Source organism: Mauremys mutica, chromosome 11, assembly GCF_020497125.1.
Source record: "Mauremys mutica isolate MM-2020 ecotype Southern chromosome 11, ASM2049712v1, whole genome shotgun sequence".
NCBI lineage: Eukaryota > Metazoa > Chordata > Testudines > Geoemydidae > Mauremys > Mauremys mutica.
In genome coordinates, this window is record NC_059082.1 from 42,205,109 (window position 1) to 42,229,051 (window position 23,943).

The 23,943-nt window shown below is 43.9% G+C and overlaps 1 protein-coding gene across 2 annotated transcripts in view; it reads right to left on the reverse strand.

Annotated features, from left to right (window-relative positions):
• Positions 1 to 23,943, reverse strand: part of MYO9A (myosin IXA) — a 480,816-nt gene that overhangs the window by 365,578 nt on the left and 91,295 nt on the right. The gene's annotated exons all lie outside the window — the stretch shown is intronic.

Sequence of the window (23,943 nt, forward strand, 5' to 3'; positions counted from 1 at the left end):
AAGTTTGATAACTGGAAAGAAAGCTGTTTTAAATATCATGATGCTTTCAAGAAAACTGCAGCCAGAAGACCTTTACTGTGCTAACGGTAACAATTTCAGACTCCATTCTAATCTGATAAACTCAGGGATCGATCACTTCATAGTTTTGCAGTAATTACCAAGATTCTACGGTATCAGGGATTTGAAATTAGATCTCTAGTTTTAAATTAATGCATTCTATTATGGCTACGGTCAGTGAAGAAAGTCGTGTATTTTGAGTGGTATAGCTACTGAATGGACCTGAGCAACTGTGGGGCTCTCATGCCCAAAACAACTCATTCTATAGAATAGTTTAATTTTACAGATTAATTCACTTTTGAGAGTTCATACTTTCTGCATTTTCATTTTTAGATATTTAAACCAAACAGAGGGAATGTCATTTAATGTTTTTTTCCAGCTCACAACTATCCGTGCATCAGTTTACCCATATGTAAAAGGCATTTAAAAAAACCTGCCTCATAAGGGTGTAATGATACTTAATATCTGTTAAGCCTTGAGATTTTGGGCAACTGTCATAACACAGCATTATTATTATTTTAAAAATTAAACAACGGCTTCAAATACCTGCAATAAAGGAATATTCTAACCAGAAAATAAACCATTTTCCTCATCAGGCCAGACTTTTTCCCCAACCCACAAGGTGGCATTCAAAGCAAAATAAGGGTATTTCATAATGTTTAGGTATTCTGGACACCGATAGGTTGTTCATAAGATTATTTAAAATAATTTAGTTCCTCATTTTTCATGAGCTCTAATTTCACTCATAAAAACAAATATTGCAATGTTTACAGCTCAGACTATTAATGCAGTACCAAAGCAAAATGAAAGCTAGCTTACTCTTTCTGACATTATGCAAATACACTGCCGCTATGGCAAATGGTATCAGTTTAGCAATACAGTGACTTGCCATAAGATGCCCAGAAATACAGATTTTGGTTAAAAATCCAATTACACAGTACCCAACAGTATGCTAGGTGCTTTACAAGCAGGTAAGACTGTCAGTGGAGCAGAACTCCCCCCCTCCCTGCCCTTGATACACCTTCTGCTCCCAGGTGAAGTAGCCAGTGGCTGGTGCAGGAGACAACTTCAGGCAGCTGTGCTCCATCTTCAAAGCAACCCCCACAGGAAATTCTCAGCTGGGGCTAGTTACAGCCAGAATCCAGTTCTCAATCTACCTCACCTCCACAGCCTTTAAAAAAAAAGGGGGGGGAGGGGAGTTGGGGGCAGAAGGGATTCATGTTAACTGAGCAAAAATCCAGGTCATGAATAGTTTGACTATCATGTAAAACAGGGGTGGGCAAACTATGGTCCACGGGCCACATCCAGCCCGCGGGACCGTCCTGCCTGACCCCCGATCTCCTGGCCCAGGAGGATAGGCCCCTACCCCACTGTCCCCCTTCCCCCGCCAGCCCCAGCTCGCTCGCTCCACCACCGGTGCAATGCTCTGGGCAGCAGGGCTGTGGAGCTCCTGGGGCAGTGCAGCTGCAGAGCCCGGCCTGACCCAGTCTCTGTGCTGTGTGGTGGCGGCACAGGCAGCAGCGTGGCACTGCTCCAGCCAGGCAGCATGGCTGTGCTGCAGGCAGTGTGGTAAGGAGGCAGGGAGTAAGGGGGGTTGGATAGAGAGCAGGGGAGTTTGGGGTGGTGGTCCGGGGCAGAGGTGTGGGTGGTGGTTGGAGGGGAAATGGGGTTGAATGGGGGCAGAGGTCCCGAGGGGGGCAATCAGGAAGGGGGGGTTGGATGGGGCAGCAGGGGGCAGTCAGGGGCAGGGGTTCTGGGGGCAGTCAGGGGACAGGGAGCGGGGGTGTGTGGATGAGGCAGGGGTCCCAGAGGGGCTGTCAGGCAGCGGGGGGGGGAGGGGGAGAGGGGTTGGATGGGGCAGGAATCTGGGAGGGGGAGCAGATAGGAGAGGGGGGCCGGGCCACGACCCCCTCCCCTAACTGGCCCGCCATACAATTTACGAAACCCTCAGTACAAAAAGTTTGCCCACCCCTGATGTAAAATGTATTTAAAAAAAAAAATAAGACCTAGCCCTGAGCATTCTCATCACGGTGTCCATTTTCCCTCATAAATTGCTTCAAATAGTGCTGAGGGTTACCAAAGTTCATAAAGCTAGCTCAACCCTTTTACTGCCCACTGGATATACAACCAAATTATTTGCAGCAACAGCAAAGATACTGGCACTAATTTCTTAATGTGACTTTTTCCAGACAGAAAATGGGTGAGATTGCAAGCTGACAGCAGTTGAGTGGGTGTATGTTAGAGATTTTAATTATCTATAAAATGCATTCTAAAATCCTTTCATTCTTCAATTTATTTACAGCATTAACAGAGCTTAACTCTAAGTACTATGTGCCGTGCAGATTCTAATTCTATGGGAATTTATGTATTACACACACTAGCTGATTTCAAGGAAAACAAAATATTGCCAAAGATAAACATAATTCCTGAGTTTGTGGCATACTGCCAGAAGCGTAATCAAGTATCTACTCATTCGTATATTTCCTTTCAGCACCACCCAAGATAGTCTCAATGTTATGTGATATGGGCCATGGTCAGCCAGATGACACAGGCGGAGATTTTAGATTTTTCTGAAGAGGTGCAGTACAAGAGTCACAGCCCAGAGGCTGGAGGTGGGATGGTAGCTTTAAGCAACCTTTGTGCTCTCCCAATTCTGGGCTGCTCTGCAACTCCTGGCATAACAGATGACCTCAGGGCCCTGTCTGAAATACAGCAGCCTATCCCTCATTGCCTCTGGGTTGCAGCACTGCTCAGGACTTCCACATCCTATGTGCTGCAGCCCTGCCCTGACATGCCACTCCCATTCATATACCTGCTCCTGGCACACCCTCTACATCAGGATTCGTGAAAGTTCTTTAGAAGATATTTTTATGACTGTCTTCCTCCATTCCAGCACCAGGGGAATCCTAACCTATTGGATTTGAAGGTTAAAAGAGCCTCTTTACACCACTCCGGCCCTTTTACCCAATATGAAGAGGCCAAAGCAGAGGTGAGAATATCAACCACAGTGTCCATTTCCAATTTTGCCAATGACTTGACCTATGAGCTTGAGAAAGTTCCAACCTCTGCCTCAGTTTATCACTGTATAAAACAGGGAAATCTCCTACCTCACATTGGTGTTCGGGTGTTTAATTTATTAAAGTTCGTAAAAGGTTTTTGAGATCCTCTGCTAGAAAGTACTACAGAAATGCAAAGTATTATTTTATGCTGTATCTACTTATTCATCTCTAGTCAAATATTTCAGCAAGTGTACACTCCTAGACATGTGCTTGAAGAACAGAATAAATGAGTTTGTTCCCATGAAACATACTTGGCATGGAATCAAACAATATGCTAGGAGAGCTGTACACATTGCTTGAGAGCACACTCTATGAACTAGAAAGCACACACTGCTAGATTCCTTGGTTAGCTCTAATTTAAAAACAAACAAAAAACAACAAATATACTAGCCAGTGGTAACTTTGTAAACAGTTTGTTTTTAAACTCTCCATTGGCAGTAATATTTGCCACTGGGGTGGGGGGGGGAGTGTGTTTTTACATTATCTAACTCAAGATAACTAAATCAAGCCTAGTGAAGACAAGGCAGCTATTGTTTCCACACCAGCTAGCAGGTCACGTTAAGACCGGGGAAGCCTAGGGTTTACCTTGACTTGTAAACTCATGTGAAAATAAACTGCCTTGTCTTCACTAGGATTTTACCTCAAGTTAACACACCTTTCTTCCTAATGAAGACAAGGCCTTAGAACAGAGGTGGGCAAACTACAGCCCACGGGCAACATCCAGCCTGCAGGACAGTCCTGCCCGGCCCCCGAGCTCCTGGCCCAGGAGGCTAGGCCTGGCCCCTCCCCCGCTGTTTCCCTTCCCCCGCAGCCTCAGCTCGCTCACCGGCGCAATGGGGCTGTAAGCTCCTGGGGCAGTGCAGCTGCAGAGCCTGACCTGACCCGGTCTCTAAGGCCTGGTCTACACTGGGGGGGGGGGGTCGAACTAAGGTACGCAACTTCAGCTACGCAAATAGCGTAGCTGAAGTCGAACTACCTTAGTTCGAGTTACTTACCCATCCTCACAGCGCGGGATCGACGTCTGCGGCTCCCCCGTCGACTCCGCCACTGCCATTCGTGGTGGTGGAGTTCCGGAGTCGACGGGAGCGTGTTCGGAGTTCGATATATCGCGTCTAGATGAGACGCGATATATCGAACTCCGAGAATTCAATTGCTACCCACCGATCCGGTGGGTAGTGAAGATGTACCCTAAGTGGTGGCAGCGGCGGCGTGTCCCAGCTCCAGCCGAGCAGCGCGACTGTAGTGCCGCCAGCCACCGGTCCTCCAGGCAGCATGGTAAGGGGGCAGGGGAGTTCGGGGTGGTGGTCAGGGGGTGGGGGTGTGGATAGGGGTCGAGGCAATCGGGGGGGAAAGGAGGTTGAATGAGGGCAGGGGTCCCGGGAGGGCAATCAGGAAGGAGGGAGGGTTGGATGGGGTGTCAGGGGGCAGTCAGGGGCAAGGGGTTCCAGGAGCAGTCAGGGGACAGGGAGAAGAGATGGTTGGATGGGGCAGGGGTCCCAGGCGGGCAATCAGGAATGAGAGGAGGGGTTTGATGGGGCGGCAGGGGTCCGGAGGCGGAGGGGGAGTCAGGGGACAGGGAGCGGGGGGAATGGGGCAGGAGTCCCGGGGGGGGGGGGGGAGATAGGAAGGGGGGCCGGGCCACAACCCCCTCCCCTATCCTGCCCTCCATACAATTTACAAAACCCAATGCAGCCCTCAGGCCAAAAAGTTTGCCCACCCCGCCTTAGAAGCTTGACACGTTCCACATAAACTATAACAAAGTCTGTAAGAGGTCTCATCCTCCCCTTGCTGGCCCCAGACAACTTTTGTTCACTTTTAGATATGCACTTTTCCATCACTGGCAATTATTAAAAAAAATAATCCAATCTTGATTTAAAGATATGCTCTAGCTCAAAAGGAATTATTTTGGGGAAGTTCTATGGCCTCTGTTATACAAGGGGTCAGACTAGATCACAGTGGTCCCTTCTGGCCTTGGAATCTATGAATGAATTTAGGAACCTGTGTTATTTTAACACAGTAGCATGACACAACAAAGCGCTGTATAATTGAGCTACAGTATCAGAACCTGAAAAGTTTGGCAGACTACAGAGCAAAGAACTGATCTTGTGGACTGCAAAAACACCAGCAACCTTGGAATTATACCTTTGTAGAGTCCGTTTTGCTGTGCTACTTTTAAAGCTAGAAGCATCCAATGAAATTCTAATTTAGCAATATACGAGAGAGAAGCCAACTGGTTTACAACACTTTTAAAGTGACAAAATTGTACAAACCCCAGAAATACCATCAGATACATGCACTCATGTTCTATCAGATGATAAAATGTAATATTTGTAAATAGTGCCAGAAATGTTTTAGGGATGTATTATTTTAGGTCAGTGGACTGTTTGCAAAGTTAAGTTATTTGCAAAGGGTCTTCCACAATCATTGGTGTACATCAGGGGTAGGCAACCTGCGGCACGCAAGCTGATTTTCAGTGGGACTCACACTGCCCAGGTCCTGGCTACCAGTCTGGGGGGCTCTGCATTTTAATTTAATTTTAAATGAAGCTTCTTAAACTTTTTAAAAATCTTATTTACTTTACATACAACAATAGTTTAGTTATATATTATACACTTATAGAGAGAGACCGTCTAAAAACATTAAAATGTATTACTGGCACTCGACACCTTAAATTAGAGTGAATAAATGAAGACTCGGCACACCACTTCTGAAAGGTTGTCGAACCCTGGTGTACATCAACAAAGTTTAACTATACCATGCAAAGTACCTCTCAATGTTTGGTCTGTCTCTCTGGATTTTAAAAACACCATATTTCCAAAGCATACTAGAAGGAATACTATGATAAAAAGTGAATAATCCATGCAAAGGAAAATAGTCATTACTTTCACAAGTTTAAAAGCATAGCAGTAAACCTCTAGAGCGGTGGTCACCAACTGGTCAATCCTGGAGACTCTCCCAGTCGATCACAATCTCTGGCTGCAGCGGGACTGCCGCTAAGGCAGGCTCCCTGCTGGTCCCAGCTCTATGTCGCTCCCGGAAGCAGCCAGCACGGCCCTGGGAAAGGGGGAGTGGGAGGGAGGGCTCTCCGCACGCTGCTCCTGCCTGCAAGCACCACCCTCGCAGCTCCCATTTCCCAGGAATGGGGAACTATGCCCAATGGGAGCTGCAGGGGCGGTGCCTGCAGAGAGAGGCAGTGCGCAGGGTCACGTGTGCCCCCAGGGGCCACCGGGGCATGTTGGCCCCTTCTGGGAGCAGCGGGGGGCCAGGGCAGGCAGCGAGTAGCCCCGCTGCGCCGACAACTGGGAGCTGCCCGAGGTAAATGCTACCCAGCAGGAGCCTGCACCCCAACCCCCAGTCCTGAGCCCTGACCCCACCTCCCAGAGCCAGCACCCCATACTCCCTCCTACATCCCAACACTCTGCCCCAGCCCGGAGCCCTGTCCTGCACCCAAACTCCCTCCCAGAGTCCACACCCCTCCGCCCCTCCTGCACCCCGATCCCCTGCCCCAGGCTCAACCCAGAGCCCCCTCCCACACACTCAACCCCTCAGCCACAGCCCAGAGCCTGCAACCCCTCCAGAACCCCAACCCCCTGCCAGGTGAAGGTGAGTGAGGTGGGGGAGACAAGCAACGGAGAGAGGCTGGGATGGATTCAGCAGGGCAGGGCTTCAAGGAAGGGGCAGGGTCTCGGGGATGGGCGGGGGGAGATCTTGGGTTGCACTTAAATTCAAAAAGTGATCTTGTGCAAAGGTTGGAGACCACTGCTCTAGAGAAAGGTTGAGTTATCAAAATGAATACTGCCCAAGCAGGTGGCAATATTGTCTGTATTACCCTGACTGATAAATTGTTAAGTATATCTTTGCCTTTGGATATGTATATTAAAATGATACAGATATGAAAAAAAGATAAATTAAGACAAGATTCGATACTGCATTATCGATGAGCACTGGCTTTATATATTCCCAATGTACTTTAACTGAGAACTTTTAGTAATGCCATGTGTTTTAAGAATATTTAGTAGAATTTTCAACAAACATCCCAGTACTCCAAAATATATCCATGTAGATGAAGAAAATAGCAACTTACTTTTACAGACTCATAAATGAGACAATGAATCAGCACAGATGTGTCTATACCAAACATGCTGCAGTTTATAAGATTAGGATAGCTTTACACCTAAGATTTCTTTCAACTGCTACGCCAACCTACTGAACTTTGAGGAGGATAAAGGAGAGAATAGAAGTGCCCTGATTTCATTGGAGTTAGAAATCTAACCACAGCCTATAGATCTTGTGGCAGTCAAAGGAGGAAAGCCCATGTTTAGTTTTGGAAGTTCTGGTCATTATTTACCTATTTGTGGACTTAATGCACCTGTTTAAGAACGGACTTTCACGATACAGAAAGCTTATAAAAGGACAAAATTTTAAACACGATTTATAACAAAAAATGTCCTTTGATCAAACACTTATTAAATTCCCTTTGAAATTATTATACATATTTAAGTTCGAATAAAAATTCTTGCCCACCTAGCTGAACCTTTTTGCTTAGGTTTGCAATTAAGTCACAATTCTGTGCTTGGGACATTACAGAAAATGACATGCAAATTAATGTAGAAACACAAATTCTGCATTATGACCTATTATAAAATTAAGGTAGATTGAGAAGATGGGTTGGGAAATTCAAGCCTTTATTAAAACATAATTTATATTAAATTATTAGCAAATTGACCGGAAACATTTTAGCAGCAAGTGACAATTACAAAATGTATTAATGTTTTCAGCCAATACATTTTAAAATGTATGGGATTCAGTTAATAACGAATTAAAGGAGGGTAATATAATGAATGCAAATCAAAATGGATTTATGGAAAATAGATCTTATCAAATTAACTTGATATCTTTTTTGATGAGATTACAAATTTGGTTGAAAAAGGTAATAGTGTTGATGTAATATACCTACACTTCCGTAACTTATATTTGGTACTGTGTGACATTTTGATTAAAAAATTAGAACGAAACAAAATGGAACACATTAAATGAATTAAAAACTGACTCAGGTAACTGTAAACCTGAAATCATCATAACGCAGGTATCCAGTGGTGTCCTGAAGAGATTAGTTCCCAGTTTTTAATCAATGACTTGATCAACGATAAAGTTTGCAGATAACAAAAATTGCAAGAGTGGTAAATAATGAAGAGGGCAGGTCAGTGACAGAGAGGTTGCTTGGTAAACTGGATGTAAGCAACCAATATGTGTTTTAATACAGCTAAATGTAATAGTATTAATCTAGGAAAAAAGAATGCAGCCCATACTTACAAGATGGGGGAGTCCATCCTGGAAAGAAGTGACTCTGAAAAAGATTTGGGGATCTGACTGCCAGAAGCTGGGACTGGATGACAGGGGATGGATCACTGAAAAACTGCCCTGTTCTGTTCATTTCCTCTGAAGCATCTGGCCCTAGCTGCTGTTGGAAGACACAATACTGGGCTAGATGGACCATCAGTCTGACCCAGTAAGAACATAAGAATGGCCATATGTTACCAACTAAGCTGAGTAACTGGTGCAACCGATGTTGGAATACTGTGTCCAGTTCTAGTGCCCACAATTCAATAAAGATGTTGATAAACTGGAGTGGGTTCAGAGAAGAGCCATGAGAATGATTAAAGGATTAAGTGGTGGCTAGCACATCCCTCGGCCTGCGCCACTTCCCGCAGCCCCCATTGGCCTGGAGCAGCGAACTGCAGCCAGTGGGAGCCGCGATCAGCCAAACCTGCAGACACGGCAGGTAAACAAACCGGCCCAGCCCGCCAGGGTATTTACCCTGGCGAGCCGCGTGCCAAAGGTTGCCAATCCCTGGACTAGATGATCACAATAGTCCCTTCGGGCCTTGGAATCTGTGAAAGTTTCTCCAAATACGAATACATGTGTTGTGCATCTATTTGGTATGTACATAGTATCAGAGTTTACAGACATATTGTACCATAATCTTTAATAATTGACAAGCTTTTCCATTCTTAAACCCTGGTAGGAAATGAAATTTTTCAAAGGATAAAAACAAATGCTAACAGTACTGAATTTATGTACTAAATGTTTCTGTTGTAGGAAGAGCAGAATTTTTAATCAAGTATTCTTAAAAATAATAGTGATGTAGGATGCTCATAATTTGGACAATTACCTGTTGTAAGCTAAATATGGCTTGGTTAAAATGTTAAGTTACACCCCAGAGCTAGATAATTTTCTGAAGACGGTAAGCCACGCCCTGTTACTAATTAGCATAACAGGACATTACAGGTCTCATCGCTCACACTCCATGAGGTGGGGGCATTGCAGCGGTAGTATGCTTGGCCCTCAGGGGAAGTCTCTCACTCATCACTCTGCAAGGACCACTCTAGCTTATGAAAGAGAAGTTTCCGACTTTTCTCCAGGGATGATGAAGAGGGCTTCAAATGGCACAAATAACAAAAAGAGATGGCCACTGGAGGTACCATTCCATGTTTGTTCATGAGGGACCCCTTTCCTCTTCAATTTGTGACATCTGCAGCTTGAAATCACCAGAGCTAGGCTACATCTACACTTAAATCTGTAGCACAGCTGCAGTGCTGTAGCAAATCCACCTCCTCAAGAGGCGGTAGCTAGGTTGACAGACACTGGATGGCTAAAAAAGGAGAAGAAACTAGTGTAAAGATTGGGGCTGATGAAGGAAGACTGCTGGAAGAGAAATTCTCTTTACTTGATTGACATAGGGCTGGTCTACATTGAAAACTTACATTGGCATAGCATTGGCATATGAAAAATCCACACCCCTGAAAGATGTAGCTACGCCAGCCTAAGACCCAGTGTAGATAGTGCTTAAAATACATGACGTGACAAAAAGGAGAAAGGGTCAATTAAGCAAAGACTAGTGAAGCACCTCCCCTCCAAGAAAAAATATAGAATCCTCCCATTATTGAACCTCTAATCTACATTAAATTTAATGGGAGTCCGGAACACTTATCCACCAATATGTTACAACAGATGCTTTGACTGATAGAACAGGAACAGGTTAGGATAAATAATTCCTTAAAGCTTAACAGAAAATGTTACATAGTTGCCATGAAAATTCAAACACTTATGAAAACTAAGAAAAATCTGTTACCATAAACACATTTTGCTGCTCTAACTTACATTAGTTTAGGATATCCCCCCCCCCCAATATTTTGTGATATAACATAACAGAAATGCAAACACTGCTGAACTCATCACTGCTGTTGCCTCAAGTATAATGGGGAAAAAACCAACCTTTTGCCATCAAAGCTGTTGCTAGATTGAGTCATTTGCTGGTAAGTAGCATAGCATGTGCCAACACTGTAGGGAAGGAAATCTGGAGCTTTTCCTGTGCCATTGTTTCTCTCTTCTCTAGGCAAGGAAAGGTTACTTAATCTATCAACAAGGAAGCCCATGAGAACTAGCAAGTCTCAGGTTTCAATATACTAGAGTATGATCATGCACAGCCTTGTTTACAAGACAATTTAATAATTTGCATGCTGTTTTTGTTATGTACCCATTTTTTTTGTACACTCATGTTTTTATTGTGTACCCATTTTTTTTCTAGTGTTTACTATGTTGTTCTCCCTAACCTATTCTTCTAATGGTACTAATACTATTAAAATTAAGCATCTGTCAGGGTTTTCATTATAATCTTTGTTTTCAGAAGTTTACAACTGGCAACACTTCTCCTAAAATTAACCTAACTTAAAATGGTTCATAGAATATCAGGGTTGAAAGGGACCTCAGGAGGTCATCTAGTCCAACCCCCTGCTCATTTTTACCCCAGTTCCCTAAATGGCCCCCTCAAGAATTGAACTCACAACCCTGGGTTTAGCAGGCCAATGCTCAAACCACTGAGCTAACCCTCCCCCTTCACTTTGGGTCTTACCTTTTATTCATTTTAAAACTGTTCCTTTTAAAATCTCTGGACTCACCTTCACTCTAAAATTACAAGTAAAAGAAAAACACCCAATGTTTGTAAGAACGGGTTAGAGAAACATCTGTCAGGGATGGTCTAGATCAGTGTTTCTCAACGATCGATCCGTGAACCAGCGCCGGTCCCTGAAATCTCTGACATAGTTTAGGAAAGCAGCAAACCAGTCCCTGTTATCAAAAAGGTTGAGAAACACTAGTCTAGCTAATACTTAGTCATCCCTCAGCACTGAGGACTGGACTACATGACTTCCTGAGGTCCCTTCCAGCCCTACATTTCTATTATTCTAATTCACTTTCTCTAAATCATGTTCGCACCTATTCAAGTCAACAGTAAGCTAGATAAACATATATTTTAGACCTAGGTTTTCATCTCTTCTCATTGGAAGTTTTTTTATTACTTTAATTTTTGTTGTCCTTCTCTGGACTTTTTCCATTTCTATGTCCTTTGTGAAATGCAGTGAACAGAACTGAATATTGCATTCAAGGTGAGGGCATACATTCATACATCAATCTGTACTTTACATCTCAAGTTTCTTCTGTTAAAAAAGCCCAGGAATACATAAATGTTGTTGCTGTACTTACATACAACAATGTATTGTTTGCAGATACAACTTTAAAGTGGAAAGGTATTTTCACAGTCAGTAATGTATCTTGAAACTAGTAATAAATAATCCCATCTTCAAAAAGAGTGAAATCAATTACTTTAAGTATAGTTTATGTCAAATCGCTTGCATCTGTGAGGAGTGTATGCTTCAGCAACAATTTCTGATGGAATAAAATCAAAGAAATATAAAAAGTAGATGGGCAGGGACCACACATGTTAAAAGGAACAGAACAGGGCAAGTGTGCCAGATGTACCTGTATATACCTTTCAATAGTTAACTGAGTAATCTAAAGCTGCATCACAACGTGTTTACATTCAGACATGCCCTACGGAAAACAATGAGTGTGATAAAATGAGTATGTAGAATATACAATTTATTTGAACTGTATAACATGCCAATTCAAATCAGTAATCCAAAACTTGCATTCTGTGTTGGCACAACCATTCTGCTGCCAAACAAATGACAAGGGAAAGTCCAAGGTAATATTTCTATCTACATCTAGATACCACTAGAGCATACTCAATTCCAGAACGATGAACCAAACCCAGGATTCTAGAGTTTCAATATTCCTCTGTTGTCCAGTCAATAGCTGTGAATAACACTGGCAAAATGTGTATCCCTTCCAATTCTAGTGGCTGGTCCACATAAGGCTAATGGCCTATTACTTCTGCCAGTTACTCAGCTTAATTGGTAACATAAGAATATAAGAATGGCTATACTGGGTCAAACCAATTATCCATCTAGCCCAGTATCCTGTCTTCCAACAGCAGCCAGGGCCAGATGCTTCAGAGGGAATGAACAGAACAGGGCAATTTTTCAGTGATCCATCCCCTGTCATCCAGTCCCAGCTTCTAGAAGTCAGAGGCTAATTTACAGTACCACCTCAGAGTTATGAACACCAGAGTTATGAACTGACCGGTCAACCACACATCTCATTTGGAACCAGGAGTTCGCAATCAGGCAGCAGCAGAGAGACACACAAAAAGCAAATACAGCACATTACTGTGTTCAATGTAAACTATTAAAAATAAAAGGGAAAGTTTAAAAAAGATTTGTCCAGGTAAGGAAACTGTTTCTGTGCTTGTTTCATTAAATTAAGATGGTTAAAAGCAAAATTCTTCTTCTACATAGTAAAGTTTCAAAGCTGTATTAAGTCAATGTTCAGTTGAAAACTTTTGAAAGAACAACCATAACATTTTGTTCAGAGCTATGAACAACCTCCATTCCCGAGGTGTTCATAAGTCTGAAGTTCTACTGTATTCCCTTCTCCCTAGAGTCTGGGTAGGAACATGGAATATCTAGGGATTGTCTACATGGTGTGTTAGCACATATCAGCTGGGGTATAAATTCTAGTGCACACCAGAGCGTTGTGCGCTAATTGTCTGTGTGGACCCTGCAGATGCACACTAAAAGTTCCTAAGTTCCCAAGTACACACAGACATAGTGCCATTTCAAACAGTATGTTAATGCGCAGTCAGGAACTTTTAATGTGGGCCAGCAGGGTCTAGACCAGGGGTCGGCAACCTATGGCACCTGTACCAAAGATGGCACGTGAGCCAATTTTTAACGGCACGCTGCTGCCTGCTGGAGTCCTGAGGACACACAGCCAGTGAGGGACACACAGCCAGTGAGGGGCAGAGCCCACGCCCCCCTCCCCCCCCCCGAGAGAGGAGCTGCCCCAGCGGCCTGCCCGTGGGCTCCTGCGTCCCCTTACCCGGCGAGTAGACCTGCCCGGGGGCGCGGAGGGGCCCGCTCACCTGGGCCGCTTTGGTATAGGTGGCCATGGAGGATTGGCGGCTCATTGGGGGAGCGGGTTCGCCTTGGGACCCGGTCCCGACTCCCGGCGGCAGGAAGCGTGGGCGGTAAAGGCGGGAGAGGGCGGCGGTAGCAGCAGCACCGGCTGCTGAGCATCCCCAGGAGGAGGCACCCGACCGCAGCCAGGGACCTGTACCTGCTGTTCCTGAGTTGGGAGGAGTGGAGAGCCCCGCGGCCCGGCGGCACTGAGGGCGTAGCAGGTGCGGGCGAGCGGGAATCGGTGGTGGGCAGAGAGCCCTGGGACAAGGAGCTCGCATACCACGGGGTCATGCGCTGCCCGGAGTGGCTCCTCCAGACACAGCCAGAGGGGACACTCTTGCTGGGGAGCACTAGTTGCGCTCGTGCAGTGCACCCCGGGGCCCCGAGTGGGTGAGCCGGCTGGGGGCCGCAGGTGTGGGGGGGCTCTGCCCTGACCCCCCCCATACACACACACCCAGCCCTCTGCCCTGAGCCTGACCCGCCCCCCCCACACACACACAGCCCTCTGCCCTGAGCCCCGCACACACCACAGGCCCCTGCCCTGAACCCTGTACCCCCCTCACACACACACAGCCCTCTGCTTGACTCCTTCACACACCCCCCACGACTCCAGCCCTGACTCTGGCACCCCCGCCCTGACACCTGCACCCCCCTCACATGCCCCCAGCCCTCTGCCCTGACTCTTGCACTCCCTCACATACCCAGCCCCCCCACCCCCATGCACCCCCCACATCCTGACTCTTGCACCCCCCACATCCCCACCCTCTTGCACCCCCCCCCCGCACATTCCCACCTGCACCCCTCACACCAGATGGGAGATGCCCAGGTAAGTGCCCCACACCCAAACCTCCTGCCCCAACCCTGAGTCCCCTCCCTCATTCTAGCTCCTGGCCAGACCCTTCGCCCCCAGCCCTGTGCTTGGTCCACTCCCACCCTCAGCTCAGTGCAGAGAGAGAAAGAGAATGGGCCAGAACCAGGGAGAAGGTAGGTACCCACTGTATGTGGGCAGGGCCGGGATCCCAGACTGGCAGCGGGCTGAGCGGGTCTGGCAGCCAGGATCCCGGCTGGCAGGAGCCGGCGGATGGAACCTCTGAGCAGCAGTGGGCTGAGCAGTGGTCTGGGGTCCCAGCCACTAGCCCCACATGGCCCGCAGCTGGTCTGGGATTCTGGCTGCCAGACCCTTGCCAGCCGGGGTCCTGGCCACAGGCCCCGCTCAGCCCGCTGCTGGCCTAGGTGAACAGAACCCCAGACCAGCAGCGGCCTGAGCGGGCCGGCTGCGTAAGATATATATTTTAATTTAATTTTAAAAGAAGCTTCTTAAACATTTTGAAAACCTTGTTTATTTTACAATACAACAATAGTTTAGTTATATAATATATAGACTTGTAGAGAGAGACCTAAAAAACATTAAAATGTATTACCGGCACGCAAACCTTTAAATTAGCGTGAATAAATGAAGACTCGGCACCCCACTTCTGAAAGGTTGCCGACCCCTGGTCTAGACAACTAGCGCACGACACTCTGGTGCACACCATCTGGCGCAAGCAAATACACCAAAACAAGCCCTCAGATCAAGTTTTGTACAAGAAGAACTCACTAGAAAATAGTCTAGCTATTTAGTACATTCACATTTTAAAAGGCTACATTCTTAACAAAATAAATTAATCTTTTCCTAGACTGAGACCCTTCAAAAGAGTGAATTTTATATCCAAGTTATATATTTCTGAAACAATATAAAAACAGTGGCTACATAATACTTACAAAATCAGTAAAACAGAGAAACTTAAAGCCATATCCAAGGCTTTTAAAATGTGTTTACCATTCAGTAATTATGCAAATGATAATTCAGAAATGTTTCAGAGTTTGTTCTTGAGAGGAATCCTTAAGATGAAAACAAATACTGCAATGAGTGTTTTTGAATGCTAAAATAATCAGACCAATCCTTTCTTAATTTATTATTAATTTCCAATTAGCCTTTATTTCAGTCCCCACAACTATTTCCCACCAATGATGAAAGCAGAGAAAGGCATCATGGTCTTGTTACAGTTCTCATGCCAAGTTTTGTCTAACTTGCTCTATTCCAGTAACAGTTTCGCTCTGTTTTATAGCCGGAACTAAACTTTCAATCTAACCATACATCCATGAATAAGATGTACATTAATGTAACAGACACAAACTTTTACTAACTTAACCTAGAAAACTAAGGGCTTGGCTACACTTGAGAGTTGCAGCGCTGGTGGAGGCTTTCCAGCGCTGCAACTTAGTAACTGTCCACACCTGCAAGGCACATCCAGTGCTGCAACTCCCTGGCTGCAGCGCTGGCTGAACACCTGGTCTGCTTGGGGTGTAGCGAGTGCAGCGCTGGTGATCCAGCGCTGCTCATCAAGTGTGGACACACACCAGCGCTGTTATTGGCCTCCAGGGTATTAGCAGATATCCCAGAATGCTTTTAACTAAATTACCCTCTTTGTTTTGTTATGCAGCCTCTCTTTGTTTTGTTGTGAACTCGGAGCTCCGGTGCTCCGGGAGCTGCTTATCTAAAAAACAAACACAGCTCCTGTTTGCTGTGATCAATCTATACCTGACTGTGAACAATCAAATGAGATAACCCCTGTGAATGAGGCAGGCAGGGAGTGAATGTTTGCTTGACAGAGAAACAGCGGGGGCAGAGGGGAGAAAGGGAGTCCGTGGGATGCAGGCTGTTTGCAGTTAAGAGTAAGGGGTCGGGAACATTTTCTGATTTTGCAAGGCAGGAAGCTAACACACAGTGTTGGCTCCAAAAATCCACTCTCTCTCTCTCCCCCGCTCCCTGTCACACTCCACCCCACCCCACCCTCCTCTTTTGAAAAGCACGTTGCTGCCACTTGAACACTGGGATAGCTGCCCATAATGCATCACTCCCAACAGCGCTGCAAATGCTGCAAATGTGGCCACACACCAGCACTGGTAGCTGTGAGTGTGGCCACACACCAGCGCTGTTCCTACACAGCTGGATGACCAGTGCTGTAAACTCCCAGCGCTGCAACTCTCCAGTGTAGCCAAGCCCTAAGATGTCTAAAAGTAACTACCTTGAAGAGGTCTGACTTTCCGAAGTATGAACAATCATTCAAAGTCAAGTGCTTTCAATATGCATCAAAATTTGCACTCCCAAGAACTAAGCCACTCAAAACTCATTACTTTTAAAAAACTTAACCCAAGTTAATACTTATTGTTTTTTCATATAAATACTTCTATAGGACGATCCGCACCATTTAATAGGACAGTACATTTTTATCAAAAAGAAAAGGGGCGGTAGTCTACTCAAATAATCATGCTCCTGATTTCCTACAGTAATGGAAAAGGAGATTTTGGTTGTACCATGTAAATTGCATTGGCGGGGGGGGAGTTGTTTTGGTTTGGTTTTTTTACAAAAACCATAATCAGAATGGAACCTGGGCTGCTGCTTCTTGTTTGGGAGTAACAAAGCACCACTCTCTAGCCTGTTAACTTTTTAACCATAAGCAACTGTTCTGGACCATTATAACAACAGCCTTGTTCCAGAATCTTGTCTACAGTTTCCAGAAGAGGACTGAAATGTTGACAAATGCAACTAAGTGGACCAATTTGTACGAAGCTAATAGATATTATAATGTAGTTAATAGTTAAGAAAAAAACCCACAGACTCACAGCATTTAAGAGCTTCTTAGGTAATGCATCCTATTAATATCAATTCTATCAAGACACTTTCACTTCTTAAATAATTAACAAAGTTGCATTATTAGAATAAGATGTACCCCCCTTTTTCTGAAAGCTTACTCAACTCAGGTAATTTAAAAGATAGCTATTTATGTATAACAAGAAAACATGAATTAAAATCTAAACATTCAGGCACTCTGAAATTTGATATTGAACGTTTTGTTCATAAATGCAGCAGTTCCCTATATGATATTTCTGATAACTGCAGGAGTTATGTAAACTGCAAAAAAGTGAAATATTTGGGGTTTTGTCCTTTACAGTGTGTGAAGGTCTCAGACATTTCTATTTTTATTTGTTTACATTTTATATTCATCTCTTTGTTGGAGGACTGTAGCAAGAATGCGACCTTGTCTACAATAGGAATTTTTTTTAAATCCTATTGGTTGAACCAGTGTTAGCAACAGTGGGAGCTGTAATACAAACAAGATTACCTTGGCTGGTAGCATTTTTATTACCATTTCAACTAAATCTCCTTTTCAATTGGTTTAAACTAACAGTAATGAAAATGTTGAACAGTACCAGTCTTGGCTAAATTAGAGAGAGTTAAGAGGTCACTGGAATTATAGTTCTTTAGCATCAGAAATATGTACTTTTTTAAAAAAAAATTGCTTGTGTGTGTAACAGCAGAAACACCAATCACTAAAACCACCAATGAAAAATATAAAATTTCAATATTGCAATGTGAACACTTGATATAAAAAGGTATATTTGTCTCCTGTTTGAAGATAAGCAGCAGCATCTCTTCTGCTTTTTCAACCAGGACAAAAGTGAATTAATTCCAAACTACCAAATTATTAATCCATGAGCCCATTTTCACACCATCATTGGGATAATCTTACCCTTCTTAGAGTGTGGAAAAAGCCAATCAACCTGCTGAAGCAGCTCAGGGAAATGCAGACCTCAGCCAGACAACTGCTTCAGTTACTGAGAATCACAACCTCTATGAACAAGTTGGTGCAGTGGACCAGGGAGCACTCCCATCATCACGAGAGCTTTCCGGACTTAACTGAGCCTCAGAGATGAGCTTCAGGCATCCATTCTTCTCAGTGCAGCCATTAGACAGTCTCCTCAGTGCATAGAAATTCCAACCAAATCTACTGAATGACATGGCTGCAAGAATCACTATGAAAAGTCCTCAGCAGAAGCAGCCTTGGGGATGTGGAGACCAACATTCTTCTCCAGAAATCCTCAAGAGACATGGTCCAGAAAAGAAAAGGAAGCATATCAACATCCTCAAGCCCAGAGCAGCGAGAAAGTGGTTTTGGTCTCATACCAATGACCTGTAGGAAAAGAGGGAGTCCACATAGAGCACTAGACAAGTGAGTGCTCTTTTAGAATGGGTGGGAAAGGATTTGAGCCTAAAAAGTAACTCACATGGCAAGAATCCTCAATTTACAGGCACATTACTGAGTTAAACCATCAGTCCCAGTCAGTGGTCCCTGACCAGGACAGTCATGGCTCAATCTGAGGGAGCCTTGAAGTGGATCTTTGCTGCCTTTTCAAAAGGACCAAAAATTTGCCAGAAAATCTGCACCATATTCAGAAACCTCCATGCCTGGGCAGCAAATACATGGTCCATCAGATGATCAGTGCATCATTTTATACTTTGATCCCCTTTCCCCTGGTTTCTCCAAGGGTTCTGAGAAAGGTAAAGACAGTCTGAGGATTGCTAATGCTAGTGGCTCCTAACTGTTCTCACAGATCATGGTACTCATCTCCTTGCTAATGCTGGAGGAAAAAAAACCAAAATATATCTACACTTCAGGAAAACAAAACCACAGTATTTTCCTCATGAGTCTTCGGATATAATTTAGATAATTTTTTCACATCTTAGCTCATAGAAAGCCACCTCTCCAAGATCTGCCATAAACTGTTACCGTTCATTTGGAGAATGTCTACACCAGGAAAATGCATAAAATCACACACTAACTAATACGTTAAACACTACTTTTCCCTTATGTTGGACAAGGACGGTCATGTGGAGAAACATTAGTTCTAGGATAATCATGACAGTTAACAGGGAGCGTTGACTAAGCCAATTTTACTTTTTGCCATAGCATATGAATCTGAATTCATGTTGCATTTTATTGGTGACCACAGACTCACATGCTTACTGGAGTTTCGTTGAACAACGTGTCAACTGTGAATAGCAATATAATAATCCGGAGGGGGGATGTTTGTTTTAAAGGCAGTACTGTAATCTAATCCTCAAGTAAACTTTCTTTTAATCCTGAGAATTTTTTTGCTCTTCAGAATGTGAAAATTGATGGGGTTTTTAAAATTAACTTTGATATATTAGTTGTAATTCTCAATCTCAGTTTTACATTTTAACTTTAAACACTGAGGAACAAATATTTAATACTGGGCTCTTCAATTGAGTAGAGAAAGGTATAATATGATTCAATGGCTGGAAGCTGAAGATAGACAATTTAGATTGGAAATAAAGTGTACATTTTTGACAGTGAGGATAATTAACCATTGGAACAACTTACCAAAGTTTGTGATGGACTCTCCATCACTGACCATTTTTAAATCAAAATTGGATGTTTTGGGGAAGTTCTATGGCCTGTGTTATACAAAAGACCAGATAAGATGATCACAGTGGTAGCTATGAACTACTGCAGTTTCAAATGGACACAAATAGGTCATCACTTGATTTCCTCAATTTACATAAAGCACTTTTAAAGAAGCTGCTGTGTTTCATCCTAGAATGCTGCATTTCCAGTGGAAGATAAAGTGATTTCTTAATATAAATTGTAAAGTACAAATATTACAGTCTAAGTGGTAGGTGGGTTTTTTTGTTTGTTTTTTTTTAAATAAAACTGATCTGAGTGACAAAAGTTGTTTTACTTCTTCCAATAACTATTTGATTACAAAGCATAAGTCAGGTGATCAGCCAGGATGAAAAGAAATCTCAGCCATGAATATTGATTCATCTGCAGATATGAATTTGAATAATTTAACAGTGAACTCCAAATGCTAACTAACCAAAATAGAACTTTTAAACATTTATATAATTCCATTAAGGCTCCACGGAGGAAAAAGTATTGCATTAATTCTCAGCTAATATTGCCAGCACAAGGCAATGAATTAATTTTAATATAATCCATACTGTATTGTCTTTTTGCTTGACAGTTCTAGTGATTTCTAACAGTTGCTGCACTGATGTAAGTTTTGGTTATTTAGAAGGCTTCATAAACTTTAAAAACAGCCTTTGACGCTAAGCTACAAAGCATCTGCAGAGGGCTACACAGAATTAATTCCATCTCGAGGTTCTGATGAGAAAGAACAACCAAATTTTACTCTGGTGATATATAAAGTTACCTAGCATTCCTCTGAAGGAATTGTTTCCTTGTAACTCACTGCTGATCATCTATAGTCTATACATGATTCATTCACATGCACAAAAGCTTTCATATGGGTCCATTATGACTGTTCTCATTGTGTAAGAAAACAGGCATCATGAAAGCAACAAGTTTAATACAAAAAGTTTCTATTCTGGTAGTAGCCAGTATAACTGCTTGGGGTCAGGATTCCCACAATTATAACTATTGTAATAAAAATGAAAAGCATTTAACAAAAGGAACTTCAAAATAAAATAATTATACTGGTATCCACATTTTCTAGACGAGTGATGGCAACATTTGGATTTCAAACTTCTGCTTATTACAACTGAGCCAAGCCAGTATCAATTATATTTGCACAACATATTTTTATGTACTTGTATTTATTATTTTCATCTCTTACTATTTCAGACTCAAGCACCTCATAAGTAAGGCTGTGAATCATTCGCGGAGGTCACGGAAGTCACTCCCCCGCCCCCAGCGGCAGCAGGGCCCCGGGCCGCTTCCCCCACCCCAGCAGGGTCCCGGGCCACTTCCCCCGCAGCAGAAGTCTTCAGGAGCACCCCCCTCCCAGCAGGTAAGATTTAGTCACAGGTATTTTTTGTAAAAGTCATGGACAGGTCAGGGGCCATGACTTTTTGTTTATTGCCTGTGACCTGTCCATGACTTTTACTAAAAATACCCATGACTAAAACGTAGCCTTACTCATAAGGTAAAGAAAATATTTAATTCAACACTGACTGCCATACAGCCAAAGAAAAAATTAACCATAGATTTGTTTTCCTTCATTACAAAACTGTTGGATTAATACACATTATATCTTAACTACAGATTTTTCAGGCCAGAAAAGATAAGTATAATAATCTATTCTGACCTCCTGCATAACACAGGCCACAGAACCTCACCCAGTAATTTCTATATCAAGCCCATAACTTTTGTTAGAACTACAGCATATTTTTTAGAAAGACATTCAGTCTTGCTTTAAAGATTTCAAGGGATGATGAATCCAAAACATCCCTAGACTAATTGTCCACTCTTTAAAAAAAAAGGGGGGGGGGGCCTAAAACTCCAGGATTAAGACCATGGTTGACAACTATGCATCAAACTTTAGATGATCATGATCGATCTTTCTGACCTTAGTCTGACCTCCTGCACATCGCAGGCCACAGAATCTCACCCCACTCCTGTATCAGGCCCATAATATTTGGCTGAGTTAGTGAACTTGTCAAATCATGATTTAAACACTTCAAATTTCAGAGAATCCACCATTTACCCTAGTTTAAACCTACAAGTGATCTGTGCTCCACAAAGAGACCAAGACTGCTCAACTCTAGAGTAAGGTAGTCTACCACAGCAGGGTTATTGGTAGAAAATTGCCCACCTCCACCCTGCATTGAAATATCAGGACACAGCAATATCAATTGGAGCTTTTCGCACATAAGGATTGCAGTATCTTAATGCCATATACATTGCTTGAGCTCTTGTGGAATGAGTTCTTATCCATGAGAAGGGAGGAAATTAGACAGCTGAGAGCAAAATACAGCCAGAGGTCTATTTTGAAATTCTTTGAAAGGATAGAGTCTGACCCCCTGACTCTTTCCACTATGGCAACAAATAGTCTGGGGGATCTTCTGATTGGTTTTGTTCTCTGCAGGTAAAAGGGAAAGGCTAACCAAACACAGAGAATGGAACCTCCTTTCTTCTGAGGATGCGTGTGGTTTGATGAAGAACACAGGTAAGTAAACAGACTGGTTCAGGTGAGAGACTATTTTGGGGGTGAATTTAGGGCATTAACATAATGAAACTTTGTCCTTATGGAATATAGCGTAAGGAGGATCTGCCATCAGCACTCCAAGCTCAACAACCTTTCTGAGGCAATGGCTACGAGGAATGTGGATAGGAGACACGTGGGACAAGAAGCTAAGGATTCAAAAGGAGGCTCAGTGAGTACAGAGATAACAAGACTCAAGTCCCATTGAGGAGCAAGCTTTTTCAGAGGTGGAAAGATTCTGGAAAGGCCTTATCAGAACCTGTCAATCAGTGGGTATGTGAAGACTGAGTAGCCCTGTGAAGGTGGATGGTATGCACTGACTGCTGCCAAGTGGACTTATAAGACACTGACAGACAAATCTGCTGTCTTTAAGGAAAAAATATAGTCCAGAGTGAGAGGAATATTGGCAGCTTCTGGGGGTAGACGTCTTTGATGAGCCAATACAGAAAAACAAATCACTTTGCTAGGTAACATTTTCTAGTGGAATCCATCATACTATTAGAAAGGAGGTTCTGTACAGCGTCAGAACATGATCAAAGGACAATGCCCATCCAAAAACCAAGCTGAGATAAAGCAGCTGTGGGTTGGGATGCTTGATCTTGCCATTTTCCTGGGTCAGGAGATTGGGAAACATTGAACAACAATTGATGCTCAAGATGACATGCATAGGAGGTTCAGGAACCAAAACTATAGGGGAGCAATGAGAATGATTAGTGTTCTGTCCTGCCAAATCAGGTCAGGCTCTGCAGCTGCACTGCCCCAGGAGCTCACAGCCCCGCTGCCCAGAGCATTGCGGCAGCGGTGGAGCAAGTGAGCTGAGGCTGCGAGGGAGGGGAGACAGTAGGGGAGGAGCTGGAGGCTAGCCTTCCAGGCCAGGAGCTTGGGGGCTGTGCAGGACAGTCCCACGAGCCGGATGTGGCCCGCAGGCCGTAGTTTGCCCACCTCTGCACTAGTGTTTTCATGGACTGCCAGTTTGGCGAGTACACTGTTTGAAGCCACGCTCATAGGCAGTGAAGATGGAGTCTTGGAAATGGTGTGACATAAGTGCATGAAGCCATATGACCTAGGAGAGAGAGACAAATACTGACAGGTACTCTGAGGCTGCTTATGACCTGATCTCTGATATTGTTCATAATCTGAAACCTTTCCCGCAGTAGGAGGGAAACCTTGCCATGATTGAATTTAAGGACTCCCCAATGAAGTTTAAAGCCTGTGTCGGGATAAGGATGGATTTTTCAGCATTTAAGCTGATCCCCAAAAAAGAGAGGAGTTGCACCATTGTCAAAGTCAATGCATAGGCCTCTTGGCATGACCTGACGACAAGGAGACAATCACCAATGTAGGGGAAAATGATGAAACCATGGCGTCTGATATAGGCTGCTACTACAGAGAACACCTGGATAAAGACTTGGGGCATGGTAGCAGTGCCGAAAGGGAATACTCTATATTGAAAGTGGTTGGAGCCCACCATGAATTTTGAATAGTTCAGCAAGTCATACATAGTTGGCTATTCTGAACTGAAAACTAGACAAAGAAAAGACCTTCCCTTCCCAATAAATCGAGACACCTGCCATCATCAGTCAGGGTAGATAGGGAGTATTGTTGGCTAGATCGCTCTG